Source organism: Rutidosis leptorrhynchoides, chromosome 3 (assembly GCF_046630445.1).
Source record: "Rutidosis leptorrhynchoides isolate AG116_Rl617_1_P2 chromosome 3, CSIRO_AGI_Rlap_v1, whole genome shotgun sequence".
NCBI classification, from domain to species: domain Eukaryota; kingdom Viridiplantae; phylum Streptophyta; class Magnoliopsida; order Asterales; family Asteraceae; genus Rutidosis; species Rutidosis leptorrhynchoides.
This window is the reverse complement of record NC_092335.1, coordinates 692,793,540-692,819,536: the sequence shown is the minus strand read 5'-3', so window position 1 is coordinate 692,819,536 and position 25,997 is coordinate 692,793,540. Positions and strand designations below refer to the sequence as shown.

The window sequence follows — 25,997 nt, the reverse complement described above, 5'->3', positions numbered from 1 at the left end:
TGGGGGGGCACCATGCAAATTAGCCGGATAAGACTAATGAATCAGATCCCCAGAAAGGATAATCTCCTTAAAGATTAAAAATCAGCTTTTAAGACTGATATTACTCAATCATAGAGATTGACCTTAAAGATTGAGAATTCAAACTCATGGAATTCAATGATATCTAAACTCGAGCTTGAACGAGAAAATATTTTGATCAAAATTACAAACTGATTTGTTTTCTGAAAACCCTATTTTCAATGCGTTCATTACCATTGAACGTAAAATCCTAGAAATTCACCTGGAATTCATTAGGTCACCTGAACCAAATCGGGTGTCAACCGTAAGAACGGTGGTTGCATAGTGGTCAAAGACAGGACCTTGTGCCATACCAAAAAATTATAAGGGTGAGCTTTACTATTGCTCCTACCAAGGATAGTAATTGCGTTCGACACGTTATAGACTATAATTAAAAGCATGTCAGGGGACATTGCCTTAACAGTTGCTTGTTCAACGCTTTCCTCTACAACCGGATGGTAGTTTACCGAAAGGTAATATACGGGACAAGTAAACTGGACGTGTTGCTTTCCAAATACAAGGTTAGCAAGTGGGTGACACAAAACCGCAAGTTTTGAGCTAAAATTTTCAAATCTGAAACCCACCAAACCCACAAAAATATTTTGCAAACACCGGTAAAGGGTTATTCTGGAAAACTTATCTAGGGTAAAAACTAGATTTAATTTTCAAAAGATCAAATGTTTTCATAAAGATCCAATTTCCTTAATGGATCTAAATTTTTATAGTCATGTGGAACTGTAAACCATATCGTTACTACCATTGTTTATACCGCCGTATAGAAATCACTGATGTACAAAGTGTGAAGAATAAAGAAGTGATTCTAGTATTTCAAGATGATATTGCTTGAGGACAAGCAACGCTCAAGTGTGGGAATATTTGATAATGCTAAAAACGAACATATATTTCATAGCATTATTCCTCAAGAAAGACAAGCTTTTAGTTGAAATTGTTCTATTTACAAGTGATATTCGTTTAAATAATAAAAGGTGAAGACAAAAGACAGATTCGATGAATTAAAGACGCAAACTACCAAAAAGCTCAAAAGTACAAAAGACAATCAAAGAGGTTCCAATTATTGACAAGAAACGTCTCGAAATTTCAAGAGTACAAGATTCAAAACGCAAAGTACAAAATATAAAATTGTACGCAAGGACGTTCAAAAATCCGGAACCGGGACATGAGTCAACTCTCAACGCTCGACGCAACGGACTAAAAATTACAAGTCAACTATGCACATAAATATAATATAATATTTAAATAATTCTTATAATTATTTATATATTATAATAAATAATAAAAACCGTCGGCAAGAAAGTCTCCAAAGGGACTGAGCTGTAATTTCATTCTCCGCGACTCGCGGAGTTTGAAGGCAAAAATGCCGCGAGTCGCGGAGCCCCAAAAGTCAAAAATCCCTATAAAAGCAACCGAATTCTGATCGCAAATCATCATCTTTTTCTTCTTCTTCTCATACGTAAAATATATATATATATATATATATTTATAATTTATATTTTAATTTTAATTATAATTCTAATAATAAGGGTATGTTAGCAAATGTTGTAAGGGTGTAAGTCGAAATTCTGTCCGTGTAACGCTACGCTATTTTTAATCATTGTAAGTTATGTTCAACCTTTTTACATTAATGTCTCGTAGCTAAGTTATTATTATGCTTATTTAAAACGAAGTAATCATGATGTTGGGCTAATTACTAAAATTGGGTAATTGGGCTTTGTACCATAATTGGGGTTTGGACAAAAGAACGACACTTGATGAATTAGACTATGGGCTATTAGTGGGCTTTATATTTGTTTAACTAAATGATAGTTTGTTAATGTTAATATAAAGATTTACAATTGGGCGTCCCTATAAATTACCATATACACTCAATCGGACACGATGGGCGGGGTATTTATATGTACGAATAATCGTTCATTTAACCGGACACGGGAATGGATTAATAGCCACTAGAATAATTAAAACAGGGGTGAAATTATGTACAAGGACATTTGGTATAATTGATAACAAAATATTAAAACCTTGGGTTACACTCAGTCGACATCCTGGTGTAATTATTAAACAAAGTATTAAAATCTTGTTACAGTTTAAATCCCCAATTAGTTGGAATATTTAACTTCGGGTATAAGGATAATTTGACGAGGACACTCGCACTTTATATTTATGACTGATGGACTGTTATGGACAAAAACCAGACGAACATATTAAATAATCCAGGACAAAGGACAATTAACCCATGGGTATAAAACTAAAATCAACACGTCAAACATAATGATTACGGAAGTTTAAATAAGCATAATTCTTTTATTTCATATTTAATTTCCTTTATTTTATATTTAATTGCACTTCTAATTATCGCATTTTTATTGTTATTGTATTTAATTGCACTTTTAATTATCGTACTTTTTAATTATCGCAAGTTTATTTTATCGCACTTTTATTATTCGCAATTTCATTATCGTTATTTACTTTATGCTTTAATTTAAGTCTTGTATTCATTTTTAATATTTTACATTTGGTTTTAACTGCGACTAAAGTTTTAAAATTGACAAACCGGTCATTAAACGGTAAAAACCCCCCTTTATAATAATAATATTACTTATATATATATATATATATATATATATATATATATATATATATATATATATATATATATATATATATATATTGTATTTTTATAAAAGTAAACTAATATAGCGTTAAGCTTTGTTTAAAAAGATTCCCTGTGGAACGAACCGGACTTACTAAAAACTACACTACTGTACGATTAGGTACACTGCCTATAAGTGTTGTAGCAAGGTTTAAGTATATCCATTCTATAAATAAATAAATATCTTGTGTAAAATTGTATCGTATTTAATAGTATTTTCTGCAAAAATTTAATAGTATTTTATACCACTCCGCTACCGCATCAGACGCAACAATTCGTTCTCACATTTGGATCATAACCGAGTCAATATTGCCACCTTTGTGACAAGAAAACTCGAGCGTATCTTCAACGAGTCCACAGATCCTATCTTCAAATTCAAGGCTGGATGCCGGGAGTTTTACTCCAAGGTTGTAACTCTAATGCTTGATTCAGGACTGCTCTTCAATTCTTGCCAACTTCGACTCTTAACTAATCTGTACCGAACTACCAACTCTTTCGGTGGTGACCACAATTCAGAAGATTTTGAGATAATGAAGATACAATTTTTGGAATTATTTGAGGATCTTCGAAATGAGCACCCAAGCCGAGAAGTAATCACAACAAGCACCGCCTAGGTGATCGACATTCATGGATCAATCAGTAGAGCTATGGAATTTATTCTCCTGGGACTTCAAGACTTGTCACGAGCAACAACTACCCGTGATCTCGCCTTCAGAAAATCTTTGAGGGAAATTCCAGATCTTCTACCACTTATGGTCCAGCATTTTCTCAGGATCTATCCACCAAGACTCACATACCCTCAAGAACGTAATGATAATATCAATTAGAGGGAGATGTCTACATATCACCAGTAGACATCACTATGCTTGAGCCAATGACCTTAAACAAAAGTGCTTCTCGGGAGGCAACCCGTGCAATGACGTAGATTAGAAGACAATAAAGGATGACAAATGGGTCGAATGAATAAAGGACAGAACTTACGAGTTTGCTGAAAGCTCCTGCCTTCCTAGTCAGCAAGTTTCTTCGACTGCATCCTCGCCAGTCAGTAGGGAAGTACTCGTTCTTTTCACTTATTACTAGCTCTAAATTCCATGCATTAAATTAGACTGCATCATAGCTTATCACTAAGTGTGGGATTCCAGCCTAAAATACACTATACAAATATTTAAAAAATAATAAAAATCTTTAACTAATACTCCTAAGTGTGGGATACCGCTTAGGAACATTAAAGACAATGTTCGTCTAAGTGTGGGATGAGAGTATAACCTTTTAATACCATATCTTAATAAGCATGTTACATAGATTCCCTGTTGTTAAGCCAAAAAATACAAAATTTTTAAATAAAAGAAAGCCTTTCCAAATAAGTACTTTCGAAAACCTAACTTATATAAAAATATATACCCATAACTTAACTATAATAATATCTTTACTTATATAAAATATATAAAATGAATATATTTAATTAGATACGAAACCTATAAGTTATTAATATAAAAGTGTTATTACTAATAAATATATATAAATTTATTTGAATACAATAATATGTGTTAATATATATAAATGTTATAGGCTCGTGAATCCGAGGCCAACCCTGCATTGTTTCGTATCGTCGTATGAATATTTTTACTACAAAATATCGTATAGTGAGTTTCATTACTCCCTTTTTAAATGCTTTTGCAATATATATTTTTGGGACTGAGAATACATGCACTGTTTTTATAACTGTTTTACAAAATAGACACAAGTAATTGAAACTACATTATATGGTTGAATGGATCGAAGCCGAATATGCCCCTTTTAGCCAGGTAATCTAAGAATTAGGGAACGTCACTAATTTTGAGAATTAGTGCACCCCTAATTGACGCGAATCCTAAAGATAGATCTATTGGGCCCAACAAACCCCATCCGTTGTAGCGGATGCTTTAGTACTTCGATGTTTTTATATCATGTCCGATGAATGTCTCGGAATGATGGGGATATTCTTATATGCATCTTGTTAATGTCGATTATCAGGTGTTCAATCCATATGAATGATTTTTGTCTCTATGCATGGGACGTATATTTATGATAAATGAAAATAAAAATCTTGTGGTCTATTAAAACTATGGAAATGATTGATTATGATAAACTAATGAACTCACCAACCTTTTGGTTGACACTTTTAAACATGTTTATTCTCAGGTATGAAAGAAATCTTCTGTTGTGCATTTGCTCATTTTAAAGATATTACTTAGAGTCATTCATGGCATATTTCGAAAGACGTTGCATTCGAGTCATTGAGTTCATCAAGATTATTATTAAGTCAATTATAGTTGGATAGTGGATATTATGAAATGGTATGCATGCCTGTCAATTTTGGATGTAAAGAAAGTTTATCTTTTAAAAACGAATGCAATGTTTGTAAAATGTATCATATAGAGGTCAAATACCTCGCGATGTAATCAACTATTGTGAATCATTTATAATGTATATGAACGGGTCCTTTCATTTGGTATCAGAGCGGTAGTCTTAGCGAACCAGGTCTTGCATTAGTGTGTCTAACTGATAGTTGTTTAGATGCATTAGTGGGTCTGGACTTCGACCGTGTCTGCATGTCAAAAATTTTGCTTATCATTTCGTGTCGAAAATTATTTGCTTATCATCCTTAAAGTCTAGACACGTCTTACTACCTCTATTGCATAGATAGTGTATAGAAACTCATATCTTAGCGTATCTGCTAACTCATATCTTAGCTTATCTATTACTGTAAACTTTGCCTGACATATTCTGCAAATTCCTCCGTAATCTACGGGTTCTTCTGTACTATATATATAAGTATTCTATGTAGTTAGAATATCATCTAATATTCAAAAATCATTTCATATGTAAAAACCCTTTACTCAATCGTACGAAATGGAACTCGCCACTAGTTCAAGTTCTTCGGAATCCGACAGCTATTCCGACATGGATGTTCACCTAAGCTCTGGAAGCAACGTCACCAGAATGAATCAACCAATCAGCCATCATCAATTCTGGATGAATTGGGATTGAGTTCGTAGTCGACTTAATCAATGGAAACGAGAAGAAGGCGATCCTTTCCATCAATCAAATTCACCTTTTGGCGAAAAACCTGAAGCACTTACCAGCGAACCAGTAATATCTACCATTCTGAACCTTATTCATCTGTTTGTTTAAACCGACAATCATTCCAGAATAATAGAAGAAGTCAACGAACTTCGCGCTCGAGTAATCAATTTGGAAAACATGGTGCAAAACCCCCAGCTTCAGCAACATCACCAGCACCAACAGTACCACCATCATCAGCACCAGTACCATCAACAACCACATACGCACCACAAACCTCAACTTCGCAATCTATCCCACGAGCATCAACGTCGTACGCACCATAGATACCAAGGAATACCAACAACAATAAAAGATGAAGTATCGATCCATAACTTCATTGGAAAACCATTCTACGGTGATTATGTAATCTCCAAAGTCTTGGAGGTTATTCATTTCTAGTTCCAGCCAAAAATCAAATGAGCTTAATATCATATTAACTCATTAAATCCATGATTACATCTGAAGAAAATATACATGTAAGTATATTTTCATAAAGATTGTAATTAAAAATTCTTTTGTACAAACTGTTAATGGTGAAAATATTTTAACGGGTAGGTAATACCCGAGGAATATTTAGATTTCACATTAATAAGTTACACTGTACATTCTTCGAATCTGATTCAACAGTCATTTACTATCCTACTTACATCCACAATATATACGAATCCGTTCACCACAAAATAACCATTTTCATTCAATTTCATATTTGGATTTTGACTTACCAGAATCCAACAAGTGGCATAATGAAGAAAACATTGGACAAAAATAAAAATTTGTTAGAAACAAACAAATTAACCATGAGAAATTTTGTTAAGAATCCACGCTAACAAAATCCTAGCTAACTGTTCCTAGCTAACTGTTAATTCCTTATTACATTTTAATTATCGCAATTTATTTTATCGCATTTTAATTCTCGCAATTTTATTTATTGTCATTTAATTTCTGTTATTTATTTTACGCACTTTAAATATCGCGACATGTATACAAGGTTTTGACATATCATATCGACGCATATATATATATTATTTGGAATAACCATAGACACTCTATATGCAGTAACGCTAGAGTTAGCTATACAGGGTTGAGGTTGATTCTATAATAATATATATACTTTGAGTTGTGATCGAGTCTGAGACATGTATACAATGGGTCACGAAGACGTATTAATTAATTCGAATATTATATATTAAACTATATATGAATTGTTGAATTACTAATTGTGGACTACCAAACTGTGGACTACCAACATTGGATAATTAAAATGAATTAAAATATTGATTATAACATATGAAACTAAACATCTCTTCAAGTTTGCTACTTGATTTCATCTTAAACCTCATTTGTATCTTGACGATTACAAACTGCGTTCAAACCTTTCATGATTCTTGAAAACACCTCAATCCAGAGGATGAACCAACCGCACTTCATCTACGAAAGAAAAGATTGATGCATATGGTTATGCACCTGAAAACACTCAGAACTTGAGAAAACGATTAACACGTATCTGTGCTAGCTCCTTTGGCATTGTTATTACCAAAAAATAATTTAACAATCCCTCTCCAAATTAGCCAATTTTATCACAGCTCCAACAAATCAACTTCGACTTTTCGTTCGAAACAACCATATTATAACCTTGATATATATGCGTGCTCTTTTATTGTTACCGGGGAACCTTTTATATTTCACCATATTACCATCAGCGTTTAATCATCTAAAAACACAATTCTCTTGAAACCACCTCGGATTGATAACCGATGATTCAGATATCATAGCATTAAATGCAGAGGAAACAGAAAAATTGTAGATGGTAGAAACGGTCAAAAGTTTGATGATAAAGAAGGGAGTGTTAGGAATGCTAGATAGAAAATTTGGTACTGAAGAACAGATTGAATAAACCATGAAGGAGACCAAGGCCAAATACAAGGACCATACCATATATTCAAAGAATTCAGGTAATTCTGGATCTGATGAAATCTTTAGAAAATATCCTGCTCCGAAGTCATGTTAAAATCTTGCGAAAAATTTTTTCTTATTAACTTTCGAACTTAGAAATTTCAAAATATCATCATAAATATCTTCGATACTTCTGAAGATATTTTCATAAATATTCTCGTCCGAAATTATGTACCTCTTCGTGCTATCTGTAATACATTATATTAAAATTTTCTGTAAAATCTAAGTGTAAACTATGAATGAATTCTGAAGTAGTGTTGGGGACTGAAGCATGAGTTAGTATAATATAATGACACTTGATCAACGTAATTATATTACAGTAAGTCATGCTGAGTTTCTAAATGGGATATGATGATTCACAGATCATAACGTCATCATGTGCTATGTTACATGACTCTTATATTCTACTTAACCTCTAAACCTATCAAGAAAATATTTTTTTCCCTTGATGATTCGGTCTTGTCCGAGGTATTCTGGTAATTTGACAAATCAAGATCGTGCCATTACAATATTCTTCTTAGAACGTTAGTCATGTTCATTCGAAACTTCATACCTACGAATTCTGGACTGTTATTTGCTTGACTTAAAGTCGGGAAGAGAAAAACAAAAGGGTTGGAACTCCAAAATATAAAGGAAACGAAGAGGGTGGATTTATAGTGAAATATTAAGAGAAATCGAGACAGATCGCCGTATTTAATTATAGAGATCTTAATTTCCTTATTCGCCGAAGAATAAAATCTTTTAGATTTCGAAGATTATCTCTAAATTCCTTGAATTTCGAAAATCCACCGTGACTACGTCAAAAGTTAAATCTCTATCTCAATCTTTTGTAATAGCTTCATTCGTACTCTTCGAATAACCGAATTGTTTTATCCTTATTACTCAATGGTAATAAAACTCTATATATATCAGCTCATGCGAGTCATGAAAACATACCTATTGTCATTCATGAAGATCCCAATCAAATTTTAGGACGAAATTTCGTTAACGGGTAGGTACTGTGACGACCCGCAAATTTCCGACCAAATTTAAACTTTATTCTTATATGATTTCGACACAATAAGCAAAGTCTGTAAGGTTGAGTCTCAAAAAGTTTGAACTGTTTCATATATTCAATTGACCTTCGACTGCTCTCGACGATTCACGAACAATTAATTGTAAATAGATATGTGTGTAAGTATATATAAATAATAATTCGAAATATAATTTGAAGTATTATACGTTGTTGTTATTAAAAATTTATAAAATAAAAAATAGGATATTATAATAATTTTTATTTAAAATATATCTCTATATATAAATAAAGTATATTAAAAATAAATATTAAATGATTTTAATACTCGTTTGATGTTTCGATTGATATTAAGCAAGTTATTCAAACTTAGGTGATTTTAAAATAAACGGATATCCGAAAATGAGTAATATAAATTTTAGGCTTATTTAAAATATATTTAGAAACTATTTGTTGAATTTTAAAAACTTTTTATATTTTACTTAGGGTTGGGAGTGAATAATTAATGTAATTTTTATTTAATAGTTAGTGACTGAATTCTATACTATAATGACCAAAATAAATAAAGACATTTAATTTAAAAATATGAAATTTTTCTGAGTACTTTTATCCGTCACTGATTAACAACGGAGTACGATATAATCTCCGTGTTAAAATCGTCCGTACCAAATAATAAGATGACAGCTAAATGAATTATAATTCATTAACTTTTAGTGTTTCCCTTTTGAATTCTTGAGATTTCTATTTGGCTACTAGTAAAGATTCGGTTATATATCACTTTCATATCATCTCATCACTGATTTAAATTAGAGTCTTATAGTGTAAATGTGATATATTCATATAAGGGATATATAGATATAGATATACTTGTACATATGAATCCAAAATCTACGGCTGCTTACTGTTCTAAATTGCAAATCACGATTCTAAAATCAATGATTCAACTTTACTATTAAATTTATGTGGTCACTGTTTTTGTATTTTAATCTCACATATCTAATTGTTTAATTATTGGCACAGTGTTAGTTTCTTTATATCTATCATACACACATTCTTTATATCTATCATACACACATGCAAATGAGATGAACCATCAACTCTCTATTTTCTTTTGGCTATTCGACTCTGTCACTACATCTTGAACACTATCAAAATTCATTTATGTTACTCGACCTAATGATTGTACTGCTCGAATAATCTTTAGTTTAAACTTAACACAAACGCATTTTTACCACCACCTTCATTGCCTATATCGAACACCACACCAAAACCATCATCACTATCATCACCATCATCATTATATTCTTCTTCTTCGTTTAACTGTTTTGTGCAACGAACCAAAACCCCGGCGATAACCATAACAAACCGCCACCTTCCACCATCCTCGAAACCCACCTTCAACCCACGCACCTTTCACCATTTTTTTCTTCAACCCATCGCCACCTCCCATCTTCTTGACCACAACAAATCACCGAAACCACAACCCTACAACCATCGTCCACCACCTCCACTTAAAGCCACCGTTCGCGTGTTATATATATATTTCTTTTGTCCTCGCGATAGTCGCAAACATCCATCATTCCTTGAGAATCCACACACCACCATCGTTACCATCATGAAAACCGCCATCAATCCAAACCATATTTAATTCTGCACGTTCGTTTCTGTTTCTACTTTCGGATAACAGTAACGAAGATATAGATGATGCTTCAAGTCGAAGACAGACTGCTACACTCGTTAGTTAATGCTGTTTCTGTTTAACACGCGAAGGAGATGATGCTCGAAAACGAAGATGATGATGCTGAGATGTCCGACTATGATGATGAACGAAACCCCACTTGATTTATTTTAGTGAGCTGTTTTAACTTTTGGGACTTCCTTTTTATTCGTATAAACAAAACAGAAAGAAAAAAAATAGAATCCTATGGTTACAGCATAAAAATTTGATATATATATTAGGTCGTTTTTTTTTCTTTTTGGACGTTCTATTTTAGGCTTCATATTAATTATGGATGCTAAATGGGCTTGTTAAATCCGGGTTATTAAAATACTGTTGGGCCGGAAGGAGATTGGGCCCGATTGGCGAAATAGATTGTTGATGAATATCGGTTAAAAAATTTATTACGTGAATTAAAACAGAATGTAATAGATAGAGGAATGGTTCGAGTGAGTGGAGGGTTAATGAGAAGTCGCGGGTTCGAACCAAGGCTGCTGCAAATTATTTATTTCTTTTTGTGCCTGGGCCGAAGTCAATTATTGGTGGTTGGGCCGAATGTAATGTTGGGTCGATGGTTCGGTTTAAATGAATTTAAGTTGCTTCATAGATCAGAAAAATTAGAATAGAGGATTGGTATAAGAGTGTTGTTGGGTTTCAAGAGATTGCGGGTTCAATCCTCAACCGTGACATATTTTTTTTTAGAAAAAAAAGAAGATGAAAAATTTAAATAGAAAACATGATAAATAAAATAAAATTGTAATATAAATCAGATAATGGATGGAGGAGTGGTTAGGGGAGATATCGGGTTATCAAGAAGTCATGTGTTCGAGCCCGGGCATAGGCGTTTATTTTTGGAACTTTTTCTTGAGATAACCTTTATTATTATTATTATTATTATTATTATTATTATTATTATTATTATTATTATTATTATTATTATTTTTACTAACTAGTATCATTATTATTATTAGTACAACTATATTATTAAAAGAAGCATTTTTGGTAAAATTATCATTTTATTAAAGCTATTATTAAAATTATCATTTACATTTTTATTATTACTATTACTACTATCATTGTTATAATTATCTTTAATCTAGTATTGTTACAATTATTGATTTAACAAATAAATAATCTTTATATAAAAAAATATACCCATAACTTAACTATACTAATATCTTTACTTATATAAAATATATAAAATGAATATATTTAATTAGATACGAAACCTATAAGTTATTAATATAAAAGTGTTATCACTAATAAATATATATAAATTTATTTGAATACAATAATATGTGTTAATATATATAAATGTTATAGGTTCGTGAATCCGAGGCCAACCCTGCATTGTTTCGTATCGTCGTATGAAAATTTTTACTACAAGATATCGTATAGTGAGTTTCATTACTCCCTTTTTAAATGCTTTTGCAATATATATTCTTGGAACTGAGAATACATGCGATGTTTTTATAACTGTTTTACGAAATAGACACAAGTAATTGAAACTACATTATATGGTTGAATGGATCGAAGCCGAATATGCCCCTTTTAGCCTGGTAATCTAAGAATTAGGGAACATCACTAATTTTGAGAATTAGTGCACCCCTAATTGACGCGAATCCTAAAGATAGATCTATTGGGCCCAACAAACCTCATCCGTTGTAGCGGATGCTTTAGTACTTCGATGTTTTTATATCATGTCCGATGGATGTCCCGGAATGATGGGGATATTCTTATATGCATCTTGTTAATGTCGATTATCAGGTGTTCAATCCATATGAATGATTTTTGTCTCTATGCATGGGACGTATATTTATGAGAAATGGAAATGAAAATCTTGTGGTCTATTAAAACTATGAAAATAATTGATTATGATAAACTAATGAACTCATCAACCTTTTGGTTGACACTTTTAAGCATGTTTATTCTCAGGTATGAAAGAAATCTTCCGCTGTGCATTTGCTCATTTTAAAGATATTACTTAGAGTCATTCATGGCATATTTCGAAAGACGTTGCATTCAAGTCATTGAGTTCATCAAGATTATTATTAAGTAAATTATAGTTGGATAGTGGATATTATGAAATGGTATGCATGCTTGTCAATTTTAGATGTAAAGAAAGTTTATCTTTTAAAAACGAATGCAATGTTTGTAATGTATCATATAGAGGTCAAATACCTCGCGATGTAATCAACTATTGTGAATCGTTTATAATGTATATGAACGGGTTCTTTCAGTTGGCTCGGTTATTGGGAAGTCGTGAACCCCGATTCAGAGTACACTATCTATGTCACTCCTTGGTAAGAGAACTTTGTCGGATACAAAGTAAGTTTGACAGAGGCACACCAGTTATCGTAAGTCAACCTATGTTATGGATTCCGGCAGAGGTCCCTTTCGTAGTGGAACCTCTGATTAGACCGGGAGTACATTGTCGGTCTTGAACCATGCTAGTGTAGTCACTAAGCATATAAACTGAGTACATGTACGCTGAAGCACATCGGTTGTTGTAAGTTATACCTATGCTACGTAAGGCCATGAAAACATTCCAATGTTGACCAGTTGACTGCACCATAACGTGGTCTTAAGCATTGCACCCCGCTTGAAGGATTCTTAGTTAATTAAGGAACTGTTTGTTTAAAATCCAAGGATTAGATCGTTAGGATAACCGAACGTATTCATGGAAGCTACTCAGTAGCTTGGCCATGGTGCTCTTTATGATTAAACTCTTTTAAGGGCCTAACTACCTTTTATTAACCAATCGTTAAAGAAAGCATCAAAACACATCGCTTCTCTCGAATTAGGAATAGCTTGTCTTTCGTTATGCATAAGAAAGTTTAGACCTTGTGAAATGTTAATATGTCACCTTTTCCGAGCTCTCCTATTAATGATCCGCCCATGCCTACACCTACTCGTGTTTGATGGACGTCGGGTGTTGAGGGCATTGGTGTATATTCAGAATTACCAAACCTAACGTAATTACCTAGTGACATATCATTAACTCGATAGGGACGTCTAGGTACATCATAACGAATACAAAGTCACTACCTATTCATGAGCCAGCATTTCACAATCTCAAACAAGTAACTTATGAACACGCACTTACTATAACCTTATGTGAATTATAAATGTTATCGTATTTACTTTCTTTCTTTATTTATTTACCTTAGATCTTAGAAAACCCAAAAATTAACCCAAAACTACTCCTCGATCTAATAACTTACTAAGACAATTCTGCGGATAAGGTTCAATTATGTTGTCTTCTTAAACGATTGATCATAGGTCATACTTTCCTTACTTACCTGTAGGAAGGAGTAGTAGATTCAGGCTCCGCTATTATAAATTTAAAACATTGTCCTCTTACTAATACCTTGATAGACGGCCGCGGCATGAGGACACCACACTAAAATAAATCGTCCGTTTTGTTCATATCAAAACCCAATGGATTTTGGTCTTTCCACGACGATTCGAAAAATGTTTTTGATTGAAAAGACGAAGCCATAATACTATCGACGATATTACTCTTCTTGAACTTAAATCTTGAAAAGTGATGTTGTTACTACTCTTCAATTATTTACTCATTATATGACTCAAAATTTAAAAATTCTTAAATTGAGAAGTCTCAATTACATATGATCTGCAACTCCCTTCGGTTGATCCTTATACTCGATAGGTAAAATGTATTCCCCGTAAAATTAATATTCACCTTTGGAGGTTAACGTTAGATAGATTACATACTCGGTTAAATTTATCCCGTCAATGTCTAAAGATTCAACAAATTGGTTGTGTGTCGTGCAATTATAGTGTCGAGACTATCAATCATGTTTTTTTCGAATGTCAAACATAAATGGATATATGGAAAAGAATTCGTATATGGGTGGATGTGGATTTGCTGATGTTCAAAAAGTAGTCTGAATGGATTTCATGGTTCGATGATTGGCAAGGAAGTTTAAAAGTGAAAGCTCTACACGATTATCGCAGCGGTCGTTTGACATATTTGGAGAGGTGTTATTTCAGCCTTCTATGAAGAAAAGCCTTATTTTTTATTCTATTTGTTTCACGTCTGATAGTTGGTTTGGTAGTAAAAGCAATGTAATGTTGTTTGAAACTCATTGATTATAAAACCATTGTAATTGACCTTTTCTAACTTTTTACTTGAGAGCATATCTACTGTAGCCCGAGTGATTGTATGGGACACCACTGAAATACGCGATGTAGTGAAATTTTTTGGGATTTTTAACTAGTGACACCACCGGATAGTGTACATTTTTTTTTAGTGACACTACTGAAATAAGACATCTAGTAGAATTTTTTTTTTAGAATTTTAACCGATGATACCACTGACTACCAATCCTAGATCCGCCACTGGTCAATCATATTCCCAAATGGTCCTAAAAGTGTACATTCCTATTCCTTTCCCAATAGGATGAGAAAAGCAGTTCATAAAGAAGAAGAAAAAAAGACCATGTATTATCGCAACCCGAGGCTAAGGGTCGCTAAGGTCTCTGTCGTTTTCTTGGTTTGTTTTGTGACGTCGTGTTCTTTTGTTCTAGTTTTGTTGGCCCTTTGTATTTCGGTTTTTGGTTTTTCATGTGTTATGGTATTCGTGTTTTTCACTGGTAAAAAAAGGTATGTCTGGATTTATAAATTTTTTTTATTTTATTCCTGCAACATATAGAGTATTTATACTACTACCAGTTTCCGTATTTAATTTGACCAAGGTTGTAATTTTGAATTTTTGTTTTGGGTGGGTCAAAAAAAAAAAAAAAAAAAAAAAAAGAAAAGGCTACAGTTTTGTACAGTATATCTTTATCTTTTTACATGATGATGGGGTCTTAATAGTAAGCTAGAAGTACTAGCAATTTTAAACTTGGACTGGACTATAATAATATCCATGTATATGTATAAAATAGGACGGAGTACTGATTATTGATATTGATGCTCCCTTAAAAGAATTAGTTAAAGTTGATTAGTTAATTAACAGTTAACTAGTGGTGGGTGGGTGGTAGGTTGGGGGTGGGGGGTGGGGGTGGGGGTGGTGGGGGGGGCGCCTTCATGTAAACATTAGTTGACACCGTTCTAGATGTTGTTTCGTTGACTTTAATTCTTGTTGTTGCTCAAATCTGTAGAAGCTTCCCCAAAACGACATTGTCTTGATAGTGCTTCAAATGATCAAAATGTGAAAACAGTAAGGGGGAAAGAACAATTTATTTTGCATCTTTTTAGATTGTAACATTCATGTAAGAAATGTCTTACCTAAGGGAAATAATTGAATAAGTTATAGTGTTAACATGATATATGATGTTTGCTTCTGTTAACTCAACTTGACATATAGGATTTAAATTATGTAACAGGCATTTTTAATTGTTAGTCCTGTATTAACAGAATTGCAGATATGAACCTTCGGGCTGCGTTCAAGCATAATTTTCACATAACAATCATTTACACTCATTAACGACAGTTGAGGAAGACCTAATGAGTTCTACAAATAGAGTGGCAACACCTCCACCTAAAAGCACGAAAGTTAGTCCAAAGAGAGTTTAAAAAGGGAAGAACATACAGTAGATAAAAACCTAATACTAAACCGAAGCGAACTAAAGAAACTACCTATTGTAATCCAGCTCATTTTCAGGCGACAAAAACACTGGGAGATTAAACAGTTATACACATGCTAAATTCAGGGAGTTTTTATACTATCTAAGTTACCATAACCTCACATCCACCTATAACCAAAAAATTAGTACCAATATATATATAAAATCTAAACAATGCACTTAAAGTAGACCAAAAAGCAGCCAAAAACCAAAGCTTGTTGGAAAGTCAAACTTAGAACAGAAGAGTTATACATAGGTGCACTAAGTTCACACGCAGAGGAACTACCTAAGTTATTCGTCTGTTGTAATGATATCTATAAGCAACTTGCCTTTGCGGACAAATTTAGAAATGCAAAATCCAAATATATATTACCAGTTGGATCAGCAGACATGCCTCCAATATTCTTTTCTTTGTCTATTCAGACTGAAGATGTGAACACCTAAAACTACTGGTTGAAAGTAAATAATATAAACCACAAACATAATAAACGAAGGTGCAACATCAAAGGAAACATGGCACAATACACATAAGATAGAAATAAGGGACAACAAATATAACTAAAGTTAAAGAATATGAAACACTAATAGGAAGAAAATATGTTACCATAGAGAACAGAACAAAACAAAAAAAAAAGCAAATGCAGATTCGAAGCAACTTTGTGGCGGTGTGGCGGATATTTGTTCTTCAAATTGTTAATCGGCTAAACATCTTGCTTGTGCTCAATTGTCCCAATCTTGGTCGTCACTCTTAAATACTGACGTCTACAATTATGTGACAATAAAACGCCAACCTTTGGCTCTTTCTCGATTGCATCCTGTATAAAAGTTATCGATATGTGAGATAGTACAGTAGTAGAATGTTACTCCCAAATCATTTAACCATAAAAAGGAAACTAACATCATAATTAAATTATAGCTATGTGCTACATTTCGTGATGCTAAAATTACCCATTAAAAATCTCCGATTAAACTCCTCTGCATATACCATAACTCCATAAACTAAAAATGAATATTCAACCAAGTGCACAAAAGTCAAATTCCAACTGAATTTTGACTTTTAAAAGTCAAACAATCATAACACAAAGTTTCTTCCCATATATCTACCATAACCAACATAACAGGCTTATTTCAATTATCTCATCGATAAATCCTTTTCTATTTGAGAAACTGCCCCCTTTCCCAGTGAAGTTATTGTTTCCTTTGTTTCAACCAACTAAAAAGTGCAAAGTAGTTTAGCAAATCTACACAACTAAATTAAGCCTCCTACATTTGATAGTATAACTGCTAAAGTTGCTTATTTATCCATATCAGTTAGATAACTTTTTTCTTCATTATTATAAAATATAAAGATAAAGATATAATCTAAGAAATACCCAAATAACATTTGCTAAGCATATGATAGAAAAGAACATTACCTGGTATCACTAATTATAAAGCTGCCCATTTTGACACCTATAAGAGATTACACTAAAGTCACCAACTTTGAGTGAAGAAACCAAAGGATTCTAATGTAGTTAACATGAACCTGTAACATTATTGCACAATGGTCATAAACTCACAAAGTATGAAACATCCATATCCATATTCATAATAATTATAAGATATAAAATAAAAGAATCCATTCTCATAATCGCAACATATAAAAACTCATGTTACTGAAGCTCCATACTCATAATCACAACATATAAAATTGGGCACCTCGGGATATTGAGTCAGATTGGGTTTCGGATCGAAGTTGACAAACTTAAAGAGCAATCAAAAAGATAACAACAAATTACGAACAAAGACTTAATATACTCACACAGTTGACAGACTTCACCAGCATCAACCTACACCTTTTTTTATCGCGTCAGATGCCTGCTTTCACCAATTCTGGAACACATCCTTCATTAAATCAATCGTTTGACACAAAAACGAAAACAAAAACAAATCAAGAGTAGCTGAGACGTATCACAATCAGAAGATTACGGAGCCCAAAATTCATAGGAAGATCAAAATTCTTAAAAAGATAGATGATAAATAAAACATGATTACAAAATAAAAGATAATAAATTTATGAGATTACCTGCTATGAATCGGTTAACGATTATATCATAGATATCGGGGGTTTAGGGTTTACAAAGTTTGTGTGAATACTGAATAGAGAGATAGGGTTAGAAGCAATCCAAGAACCCCATATGATGATGACGATGATGACGAATCTGGGTGAAGATAGTGTACAGAGCTGCCTAAGGTGAGTTCCGATGAGGAAGATGATGATGGCAGATGGTGTTGATAATCGAAGGTTTTTAAGTGCAGTGAAGATGTAGAAAGATATGGAGAGTATGAGAAGATATTATTAATGAAGAAGGATCTGGTACAATCTTCGACCGGATTGTTAAAAGATGAAATTAACCCTCACATGTTACTGTTATATATACTGTATGTGCTAGCCAATGGGATTCTTAGGTTAATAACGTGAATTACCCCTAAAAAATAAATACCAACTAGTTAAAAGACCCGCGATTTCGCGGGTTTTATGAAATGTTGAAATTTTAAGAAAATCTCCAACCATAATAACACAAAAGGGCATTATCATATATACCGATATTAATATTTAAAATTATAAATATACCCAACTAAATTACATAATATCAAATACACCCGATATAAGTAACAAAACTCTCATATTTACGCATTTTATACTCCTTAATGCTAAACTCAGCTCTAAACTTTAAACTCTAAACTCTAACCCCTTCAAACCTAAAGGTGAACCTCGAACTCTAAACCTTAAACCCTAAATCTAAAGCTAAACCCCAAACTCTAAACCCTAACCAATACCCTAAACTCTAAACCCAAAAGCTAAACCTAAACCCTAAACTCTAAATCCTAAAGCTAAACCTAAACCCCAAACCCAAACCCTAAAGCTAAACCCAAACCCTAATGATAACCTTAAAGCTAAACCTAAACCCTAATGCTAACCCTAAACCCTAAACTCTAAACACTAAAGCTAAACCCGAAACTTCAAAACTAAACTTAAACATAAACCCTGAACCTTGAATTCTAAACCCTAAAGTTAAACCTAAACTCTTAACCCTAAGCCCTAAAATCTAAACCCAAAACACTAACACTAAAATCTAAACCCTAAACCCCAACCTTAACCCTAAACCCTAAGCCCTAAAATTTAAACATTAGAATTTAAACCCTAAACCCAAAATCTAAACCCAAAACCTTAACCCTAAAATCTAAACCCTAAATTGTAAATCTAAACCCTAAACCCTGAACCCTAAACCCTATATCTAAACCCTAACCCTAAACTCTAAACCGTAAACCCTAAATCTAAACCCTAAAAACTCTTTAACCCTAACCCTAAATCCTAAAATATAAACCCTAGAATCTAAACCCAAAATCTAAACCCAGAACCTTACACCTAATCTCTAAACCCTAAATCTATACCCTAACCCTAAACCCTAAAATATAAACCCTAACCTAAACCCTAACCATAAACCCAAAACCCTAACCCTAAATCTAAACCCTAAACCCTAAATTAAACCCTAACCCCTAAATCTAAACCAAAAACCCTAACCCTAAACTCTAAACCGTAAACCTTAAATCTAGACCCTAAACCTAAACTCGAAACCCTAAAACTGTAAACTCTAACCCTAAACCTAAACCTTAAAATATAAACCCTGGAATCTAAACCCTAAAATTATATTTTAAATAAAATATATATTTTAAAATTATAAATTCAAACTGACAATTAATTAACATTCATATCATATAATTTCAAAATTATGGTATGAAAACAAAATTCAAAGTGAAATAATGTATCAAAACACTCTTAATTAACGAAGCTCATACACAACTAATGCATCAGAATAGCAATAACTGACTCAAAATAGTAAAGAAGAGTTGAGATATGGTAATATGTATACTCACCTGAAATTGTTAAAATGAAGACAATTGCTCGTAGCCCCTCTAAAAATGAGATTAGTTACTCTGAAAAGATCACCAAATTCCCTAATGCATTTCTAAGATTAGTAAGTTTCGAGTAAAGACTTGCAACAAAAATATAATTAAAGATTCCTTCCCTACAGATAACATAACAATGAATCTCTTTCCCAAACAGGTAGCCGTAATCACTTTTAGCGCAAAGGGTAAAACAGGCAATATATTCACAATTGTAAGAATATTATAAATGATCCTATTCTAAATCAATGATGAAGTTCAAATTTTAAACAATTCTATAATGATTTGTAGTTCTAAATCAATGAGAACCTTTTTTAGACCACTCTTGCGATTGACTCTCGATTGGACAGCATATTTCAATTCTCCGTGAGTCGCATCAACAAAACAAAAGTTACCTCTAGAGTAAAACATCTTGAATGCTCCACCATAAGATGACCGCGTACAGACTGAAGTTCCTGCAACATTGGAATATTTGAAAATGCTACTTCCCTTGGGCTATTTATTTTGTTATATGTACAGGGCCTTTATTGTCTTGGGTTAGGCTTTCTTCTTATTTAGTGCTTTCGCTGGTGTATATGTGAAGGATAAAAAAAACCTCACCCGGTGGACTGGATTATTGTTGACTCAACATTGATTTCGTGCTTGAGTTGGAGGGTAGCTTCATATTAATTACATTCTTACTCATATTTTTACTCAAATTTTAAATCATGTCTTTTATATCAATTAATTGCATAAAGAATAAAATGATAAGGATTAAGAGCATGTGGGTTGTGTTGTTCTGATCCATCTTGACCCATTACCCGCTCCACCCAATTTGCCACCTCGTATGTGGCAAGGCCACTCAGACAACATATAATTAGATAAAACTGTAGGTGCGAATTAGTGATACCATATACAAAAGGATGTATTCAAAAAGTATTAGAGAAGATTCCAAAGCTACTAATTAGTATAAAATTCAATGAGTACACAACACAACCCACATGCTCTTTTAATCATCTCTAACAGTTATGAAGTTTAGTGATTTGTGGTAATCAAAGACTCTTGTTACAAATTTCAACTTCATTTGAATTTCTGAACATTTTTTTCTATTTATAGAATTCATTTCTAATATTGGAATAGAATAGTATTCATCTTTTATTTTATCTGATTTTTTCACAAACAGAACTAAATCAAGTTTGAATATCACCTTCGATATTGCCGATGACTTGGATTCAGATGGAGAACGAAAAACTTTAGTATAGTATCAATGATGAAATCATCCATGATGAAACGTATCGAGCCGCTCTCACTCTTTCCAGCTATTTACTTTAGAATCTCGAGTTCTAGAACACGTTTTCTCAATATTTTAAATACATTTTGGCTCTCTTAAATGTAATGTAACCCAAGGCCAAGATACAATTTTAAACTTGACCTACTACGTTAAATTAATCGAAGAGGAATTGTTGAATCGCCTTCTTGCCCATGCAAACTCACTTGAACTTGAGACTTGTAAAGGACCTGAAAATGGAACCTCCCCTTGCAACTCACGGTCTGTTATGTTTACTGAGCTCAAAACCAAAGATTACGTCATTTTCAGATAATGTCACACAAAATTTACTTGTCCATTTTGATTTTTCGTTGTTGTATTTTGATTTGTTGCTTCTCTGAAATCGATTTGTTCACCATGATCTTAAGGTATTTTGAATTTGGTTTAATACCCGTGAATTCACGAGTTTACAAAAGTAAACTTTTAATTCGAATACGCAGGGTTACAAAAGTAAACTTGTTTACTCAATGTATTGAATGTTTTAATAAAATCAACTCTTTACCATGTCAAAAATAATTTGTATTCACATACAAGTAAACGATGAACACTAATGTTACCGAAGTTGTTAGACACCCTATTTGAAGGGCACAATCAATTCATAGGTAAATTAAGTGCAGTTTGTGGATACGAAAACAAATTTACATGGGTTTAACGTCATAAAACTCTACCGAATTAAGCAATTTATTAAAGCCACATTGCAAGATTGATCAAGATGAGTCAGTAACCAAAATGAGACTCGGATAAAACAAAGTTAGTTTACATGTCATCACTTATTTGTCCATTTCCTAATTTCAGGAATAAACAAAATATCAAAAACGAAAAACTTAATAATCAATTAAGATGATGGGCTATTACAAACTGTGTAGAAGTCGATGCAAACTTGTAAAGTATCATGATGGGCTAATAAGCATATCTATATATTGTCCCACCCCTATACTTGAACCCATAACCTCAAGGTTAGAGGTGCACCGCTATACCGTCATGTCAATGGACCTCTGGCTAGTGAAGTTCTATCCATACGCGGTAAATGAATCAGTTGCCCAAAACTCAAAAAGTAATCATGAAACTTACATTGATGGTTGACCACCAGTTTGCTTCATCATCTGGTCGTATATATACTAATTAACTCTCTGTGTTTTGCCATTGCAACCTATTTGGCATCGAATAAATAGGCATCTCAGTTACTAAAGTTTTTTAATTTATTTACAACATTGTTCAATATAAATTCAGATCAAACATTAATTTAAGTAGACCAGAAATTGTTTAAAGTCCATGGGTATTTCCTATTTGAAGCTATTGAATCTCTGGTAGTTATATCCACATTAGCTATATCAACATGGGTATTTCCAATTCAATTCTCATTATAATATTATAAAGTTACAGTCACGTAAATCAAATAACCTAATGATTAATTTAAAATGTTATATCAGAACCTGGATATCAAAAATCGAATCCGAATCTTGAAATCTCTTCACGAATGAGGTTGGAGGTCGAAGCTACATTTTTTTAGCACAACGTCACGTTGCAATCGCTGAAACCTGAAACCCTAACTTCACCTACAACCACGTTGCAATAGTTCGTGCAATCTCTTGAGAATTAAAATTGATTTATGAGTTAGAAAATCATTTTAGACCATTAGATCAAAGGGTATGTGAGTGTCTTTTTTTGATCTAAGGGTTAAAAAGGATTTTTCAGAAATAATTATTAGCTAATAAAAACTCTCTTTTAAAGTATAGAGTGATATTAAATCCCATTTACTGTTCATGGTGACATTATTGAAAATACCTAACTTTGGAGATATTTTGGCATACTTTTTTTTTTTTTATAAAAATTAAAATTTAACGTAAATTTTTATTAATTTTTTTTATCATTATTTTTTACTCATTTACTTTTTGAACATTTAATAGTCTGACCGTTAATCGTTTTTTACTGTTCAATCAACCGTAACGTTAACCGGCCCATTAACCTTTTATTAACCGACCAAAACTAACCCGCAGCGAATTGTATCCTCGTTAATACTATTGATTATTAATTTAACAAATAATAATTTAGTTTGATAAGAAAGTAAAACTTATTTGCGTTATCATGATTAAAATTTAAATTTAAAGCTGCCGTTGAGCAGTAATATAGAGTAGACTTTTTTGAAGCAACCAACAACAATGCACCCATTTTACCAATTTATATTTAGTAGCATCAGATGTGGTTTAGACGTTGAGTGCCACTAATATATATATTACAATAAAAGTATGATTTATGACTTAATATAATATAATTTGACCGACAAAAAAAAAAATAGCATAGCATGACCATAATACAAGTTTTATAATTAATTGTCATGAACATATAAACCACAAAGGCACAAACCATTTACTTTTAATTACACAATGTAAGTATATATAGAATTTAGTTTGTAGCAACTGAATACCTGAACTCACGCTAAAGAGTCGAGCAAAGCCACTAAGCTCTGGTATGATTATGAACTTGTAAGGCGCCAAATTTTAATCGTACACCGTACCGATTCACCCACATTGTTATATCTAGAAGAAGTCAAGAAACACAGTTGTGGGAATTAGAAGTGGCACCCCCTTTCTATATGTGTTGAAATCAAAATGTGTAGCTTTATCTATTGTGACTCACATGCAGACCCATAATTTTTCATCTTTATTTCAAGCACACAGAAAATCTTCCTCAAGTATGATGCATGATCAATATCATCTGCAGATTCACATAAAACAACGTCAGGAAACCCAAAATCATAACTCTTAAACACAAAGTGGATGGAAAATTCAACCCATTTTCATGTAAATGTGTTGTTTGGGGTTATGTTTTATCTCTTATGGGTCAAATGAGGTTAGCAAAAAGATTCACTTACAAAAGGGGTCAAAACAGGTTGATAGTTGTTTGAAGAGTACTATGATGCATAATAAAACTTCTTATCCTAGAGTTACTTTATGATTTACAATTAAATTAAATTAAATATCTAATCATATTTGATGCATTAGCTAACTATAACTTCCAAAAAGAATTAGCCAATCTCATACGTCTTATTAACTAACTATTCGGTTTTTCGTGACACAACCATTCCGCATTATCATTTTTACTTTGTAATTTACAAAAGAAAAAAAAGTAACTCGTTTACCTCGTTCACTCGTTCCTTATATCCTTAGCCATTGTAAGATGATCATATCCTTATAATCATCATCTATTATCCGACAAAAAAACTATAAATAAATTGAAATTCCAGACGATACATAACGATCCATTCATTCATATAAAGAATTCCACTGTTAAATATTATATATCAAGTTTCTATAGCTTTAGGCAATGATCAACTAATCCAAAACTACAACAACACAAACACTCAAATATCAATATGCAGCAACAAAAGAGCACACCTTTAATCCAAGAAGTTTAACGGGTGTGGTCTGCTCAGGTACGATACAATCTGGTCCTGCTGCTTCCACTATAGCTTCTGTTCCTAACCCATTTCCAATAGGATCCGGGTGCTGCAAAAATGATCATCCGAAACCAAAAAAGATTCTAACTTTTCATAACCCACATCAAGAATTAGTATCCAACCCCAAAAATTCCACAAATTCATGTTTTTTTATGTCAATATCAATACAAATATGAAAATAAACTGTGAAAATATAACAAATAACAATACCATTAGTTTCAAACAAATTAAAGGGCTAATACAGATTACTAAATAAAAAGGATGAAACTTTAATACATGGATGTCATCATTAAGAATACCAAATGCATATATTTAATAATAGAGCCCGAATTATCAATCATTACCAATGACTGAAATTAGTAAATACACAATGAAATATATATAAACCTCCATGAGAGAAAGGGCATAATTGGATTAAGGGTTTTGAGGGAGTGACAGAACAGCGGAAAGATGGATTTTGGGCAAGGGTTTCACGGAAGTTGAAGAAACACGAACTATCACTATCAATCAAATTAGGGCTTATAGGAATGAACAGGGATTATAGAAGCCTGATCGTACCTTTGTTGAGTGATATTCAAGCCATGATTGTGCATCAAACATTGCAATTGAATCAATTGTGACTGTAACTTGAAAAGAATCGGTGAGTTTGGGAGAGGAAAAAAAAAAAGGCTTGAATGAATATTTAGGGTTTCACGAACGTAATCCGTGTTTTTTTTTTTTTTTTAATTATTAAAAAAGGGTATTTTAGGAATGAGTGTTTTTAACAATGGGGATGATTCTCACATACACTTTTTTGATCATCACACACCTATTTTAACCTTTCGTTCTTCTAATAATACTTAATTGGTGTGTGAGGATCAAAAAAGTGTGTGTGAGAATCATCCCCCTTTAACAATGGATTTATTAGCTAATATTTTATAATTAAGGACCGTTGGATTAAGGGGTATTATAATGTAATTTTCTAATCTAATGGTAATTAAGAGGGTTTTAAAAATATTTATTAGCTAATCGAGACTCTCTTTTAATGTATATAGTGAATAGTGATATGCATGGCAAAATCGTAGTTTCAGTTTTATCCGAATGTCGTTTTGAGTTTGCGTTCACACTACACCCGGCCCTCAAATTCGGCTTCATATACAAAACGACCCCCAACTTTCTACTTTTTAGGGGTAAAAAGCGT

At 32.6% G+C, this 25,997-nt stretch overlaps 2 long non-coding RNA genes across 6 annotated transcripts; both read right to left on the bottom strand.

Annotated features, from left to right (window-relative positions):
- Positions 1 to 16,608: 16,608 nt before the first annotated feature.
- Positions 16,609 to 18,470, bottom strand: LOC139899534 (uncharacterized). Of its 2 annotated transcripts, none has more exons than XR_011777551.1 (4): positions 18,172 to 18,470; positions 17,908 to 17,990; positions 17,522 to 17,631; positions 16,609 to 16,921 (listed from the first exon to the last, which is right to left on the bottom strand). It is a non-coding gene; the product is annotated as an uncharacterized lncRNA (long non-coding RNA). The 2 variants fall into 2 exon arrangements; XR_011777552.1 differs by having other exon boundaries at positions 17,908 to 17,978.
- A 3,611-nt stretch (positions 18,471 to 22,081) lies between these two features.
- On the bottom strand, positions 22,082 to 25,504 carry LOC139899533 (uncharacterized). Of its 4 annotated transcripts, none has more exons than XR_011777550.1 (5): positions 25,376 to 25,504; positions 24,756 to 24,866; positions 24,500 to 24,562; positions 23,786 to 24,075; positions 22,082 to 22,916 (listed from the first exon to the last, which is right to left on the bottom strand). It is a non-coding gene; the product is annotated as an uncharacterized lncRNA (long non-coding RNA). The 4 variants fall into 4 exon arrangements; XR_011777549.1 differs by having other exon boundaries at positions 22,082 to 22,510; positions 22,794 to 22,916; positions 24,756 to 25,498; XR_011777548.1 differs by having other exon boundaries at positions 23,786 to 23,897; positions 23,998 to 24,075; positions 24,756 to 25,498.
- Between the last annotated feature and the right edge of the window lie 493 nt (positions 25,505 to 25,997).